Raw genomic sequence first — 4,599 nt, forward strand, 5'->3', positions numbered from 1 at the left:
GATCAGTTTGAGGGAACCTTTAAGATCAAACATACAGCTCAGGTCATGGTCCTCAGAGTCGTGGTGTCCGACAACAGCAAGATGCCTCCCCTTCTTCAAGACCAACGACAAAGTCAACACGGACGTCGACTACAAGGCTCTCAGGTACCATGCCTTGCCATGGTTGAAAAGCACAGATGTATACCCTCAAGTGCAGTTTTAGTTAGTCATACATGGACCTTTTTTGTAAAAAATTTCATACAGCTAAGAAATCTACTCAAATTTCGCTATTTGGCTTATAACTTTGAGTCTACTCTGTGATAATGGCAAGAATCTACATTGTACATCTCTTTAAAAGAGAGTGAATATTTAAAAATCATGATTAAAAGCCCCTAAAATTGAATAATTGAGGTTATATCATAATTTTATAATGACAATCTTCTTGCAAATTTTTATTTTATTTCATATTGATTATTTTCTTACCAATATAAGGGTCAGTTGTCGTTTATCACTTATTTCTATGAGGAACCTTGTCTTTTATATTGTTTTCTTTCTAAATACAGGTAATCGTATTTTGGGAAAATACTTACTACGAAAAAAATCTTTCAAAGAAAGTGTCAGATGGGAGATTTTGTGTTTACAAGGTATAAAAGTAAAACCAAAATGTATCAAAACTGGTTCTTTGTTCTATGTAATAAGATTCTAGATCAATTGAAATTCTTGATATATAAATATTTGATATGTATTTTTCAGGCCTAGGTATTGTTTCTCTACCTATTTATATTTCAAATGACGTAAACCAAGATTCTTAAAATTATGAACATATAGCAAACACTCTTGTACGAGGGATTTACATAAAATTTACCACTATGTAGATTGTAGAACAAAAAAGTGGAATGGAAATATTTTTTCTTAGTTGACAAAGTCTATTGGAAAAAGGTATCTAATCCTCCTCGCTCTAATACATAAAATATACATTTATTATTAATATTATTGTAATCTTTATTCATATCATACATGTGGATATGAATACAAAACATAAAATTAAAACTATATAAATAGCTAGCATAAATTACACTAATATGAATACACAGTTTAGGTGTTAATACCTAAAAACAATCAAACATTTCATTAAGACGAACACAAAATTAGATAAGACAATCATATACTAAATATTTTGAAACATAGAATCAATCCATGGGTCTCCCTAAAAAAATAGCTTTGGTACTCAAACAAAGGCGTCCACAGGATTATATATATATATATTTTTTTTTTTTTTGGGGGGGGGCTTGGTTTTTTTTGAGTTTTTTTCCAAAAATTAAAATTTATGTGAAAAACAATTGAAAAATTAAATTTCAAATATTTAATTTTTTGGAAAAAAAATTTATAAATCAACAGCAATTCACAAAAAATATATAGCTATTCTAAGCTATTTCTTTGAAAAAAAAAATTCCAAAATCCAAACTGTCCACAAAAATTCCATTTCAAAAATAAAACTATTTCGGGAAAAAAAAAATCTACCATTCACAAATATTCTCAAAAAATTACATTTTTGGAAAAAAAAATTCAAAAATCCACAGTTGTTTACAAAAAATTTTTTTTTGGAAAAAAAATCCAAAATCTAGTGTGCTTTGTAAAAAATATATTTTTTTAAATATTAAATATTTTAAGAAAAAAAATTTCAAAAACTAAATTTCAAATATTAAATTTTTTCGAAGAAAAATTTCAAAAATCCATAGATATTCACAAAAAAAAGTTCAAATAATTATTTATTTGAAAAAAAAAAAAATCAAATTATCTAACAAAAACAAACAAAAAACCTTAATTTAGGGCGGGTGACTACAGCCCTCCAACTCATCCCCCGTGGACGCTCCTGTCAAAAGAGCAAAATCTATTGCCCAATTTTTTGAAGATTTTCGTCTGTGCCAACCCAAACAAAATAGTTACCTTAATGTAGCATATTCACATCTCCACCCCCACCTTTACATAAAGCCCTAATAAGAAATCTAATCCATGTGGCCTACGCTACTCTTTTTTTTGTTCGCTAGGGGCGTTGTGTATACTTGAATATTACTGTATAACTAGTTATACAATCTAAATGAGACAACTGATCTCAACATTGTCAAGAGACCCATCCCGATATATAGACATAGGAATAATACATCTGATTAAATAAAGCCTTGCAACAAGAAAGCCGAACAAAATTGTCCTTTCCACGCAAACGAGTTACAAAATTGTATATTTGCTTGCCAACTCCCTGTTCTATTTCCGTTTCCTAAACCACTCGAAAAAAGTAGACTCTGTCGGAGAGAAGATATCCGAAAAAAACCTCACACTCGCTATAAATGATCCTTCTTGAGTAGGAAAACCACCGTTGCTGGACCTTTGTTTCAGTACAATGTAGCAGGAGGGGCTTATTTGGTCAGAGGATAACTCTCTGAACAAGTAGATGTAAACCTTGAAGTTGTTCATAACCAAGACGACTATCCATCTTAATTAGGAGAAGTTGGCACACTCCTTACCACCCTGTTGTGTCTGAAAACAAATTGTGGACCTTTGGACCACATTATTCAATGTACCCTCTTACTACTAGCTCCATTTTCTTTTCGTTTCTCATTGCATCCTTGCTCAAACAGGTCCAATCGGAAACCAGCTTAGATAAACTGCGCTTGGTAAGAGTTGGGCCATCTTCGCCTCCATTTTTATTGTTTACTAAGGCGTTACCTCAATGAAACAATAATGTACACTTTTTTTGTTGGCAGCTGTCAATAAGCTGCATAACGAATCATGCTGCGAGTAAGCAGCATGCGTTATTAGTAGCAGTACAATTTTTAAATGTATTATCAGCGTCCCACATATAAAAACTTTCGTGTTCTTTTTAAGGCTCTGCTAATAAATCTATATTTACCAACTTTATTACTTATCAAAATAAGGTAGAATGAAGCTATCTGCATGTATATATCATTTACCATATATGGAATCTTTAAAGTTTTCTTCATAACTTATAACCAATAGTGTTGAGACTCGTTGAGATCGATTATTTTTTCAATTCGTTCTTAAGCAACTTTTGCTAGAACAATTTGAACAGTATTTTGATCCGGACCACAATCTCAGACTGCAGCTCAAAATTTAATCCTTTGTTTGATCGCAGAACCATTTTTTCGGTCTCAATCTATGAAAGAATTTTCTCCATTACCCTGATTGATAAATTTATTCTACACAATTAAACTTCATATGACGCTATTGTGCTGATGTTCACAATTTTGAAACACAAATCAATAATTCATCTATAGAATCCGTCCAGAACGAATTGTAAATAAGACTGATCCTAGAACGATTTTTTTGTAAGTCTGATCCAGGCAGAGTTAGTTTGGTCACTTAAAATAATAAGGATCAACGTTCTAGGATTTGTCGGTTTAAAACCAAGTAAAAAATAAGATCAAATTAAATAAGTAATGCAACGTATTTTTTTTATATTCCTGTATTGCCTTTCGTGATCAAGTCGAGTATCAAATTTTTGGAAATATGAAACAACATACAAGTAATTAATTAGACTTCTTAACAAACAACAATTATAATTAATTATCAATGAAGAATTTTGAGAAAAACACACTCAAAACCTTTATTTGAAATTAAACTCCTAGAGAGCTTAAAGAAAAAAACATTATTGGGAAAATATTTTTTCTTCGATTTAAGAGCTGTATTACATAATATTCATATATATTTTTTTAAATTGAAATCCCGCAAAAGCTTATGCTCATCACCTGATTGTCAGCTCTTCTTTGTTTTGCCACTTGCGAGAAGATCAAATACGAATATATATTGTTTGTTTTACTAAGAGAGTCTAAAAAAGAAAAAGAGATGATGTCATGAGGGCGTATTATGGATAACTAAAACCGGCTTACCTGAATTATTTATATGTTTAATTGAGTATTCCAAACTATGAAAACTGACTGATGCGAAGTAAAAGATTTTCTTTCTATTTATAGTTAAATCCAAGAGTGTAATGATAATCATAAAAAGAAATATTTTATTCATCACTGAAAGCGTAATAGTTAAACGCGCTCATTTTGACTATTAGTTATGTGTCAATATCAAAACATTCTTGAACAAATATTAATAAAAGGAGAAAATATATTTTACTGTATATTTGAGTCAGTTATTGGCATTGTGTTCAAATTTGCAGGATAAGTTCAGGTATCCAAGTATTTTATCTACAATTTAAAATCATTATTGGATTTAAGAGACTTATATTCAGGGGTGTCTACTGGATTATATATAGATTTTTTTTCTTTTTTTTGGGGGGGGGCTTGGTTTTTGGATCTTTAAAAACAAAAATCTATAGCTATTCACAAAAAAATTGAAAAATATTACAATTTTTCTTAAAAATTACAAAAATCTATGGTTGTTAACAAAAAATTAAATTTTTCGGGAAAAAAATCGAAAAACCAAAGTTATTTACAATAAATTAAATTTTTGGGAAAAATATCAAAAATTAAATTTTTGTGAGAAAAATATCCAAAATTAAATTTTTGAAAAAAAATATAAAATAAAAAATATTTGCAAAAAAAAAAAATTTCAAAAAATTAAAGCTAAAATATTTAATTTTTTAGAAAAAAT

General features: G+C 29.4%; 1 long non-coding RNA gene across 1 annotated transcript; it reads right to left on the reverse strand.

The window, feature by feature from the left end:
• Nucleotides 1-3,428: 3,428 nt before the first annotated feature.
• LOC121123300 (uncharacterized) lies at nt 3,429-4,179 on the reverse strand. Its single transcript, XR_005865969.2, has 2 exons — nt 3,885-4,179; nt 3,429-3,823 (listed from the first exon to the last, which is right to left on the reverse strand). It is a non-coding gene; the product is annotated as an uncharacterized lncRNA (long non-coding RNA).
• Nucleotides 4,180-4,599: the final 420 nt, after the last annotated feature.

This window comes from Lepeophtheirus salmonis, chromosome 8 (genome assembly GCF_016086655.4).
Source record: "Lepeophtheirus salmonis chromosome 8, UVic_Lsal_1.4, whole genome shotgun sequence".
NCBI classification, from domain to species: Eukaryota; Metazoa; Arthropoda; class Copepoda; order Siphonostomatoida; family Caligidae; genus Lepeophtheirus; species Lepeophtheirus salmonis.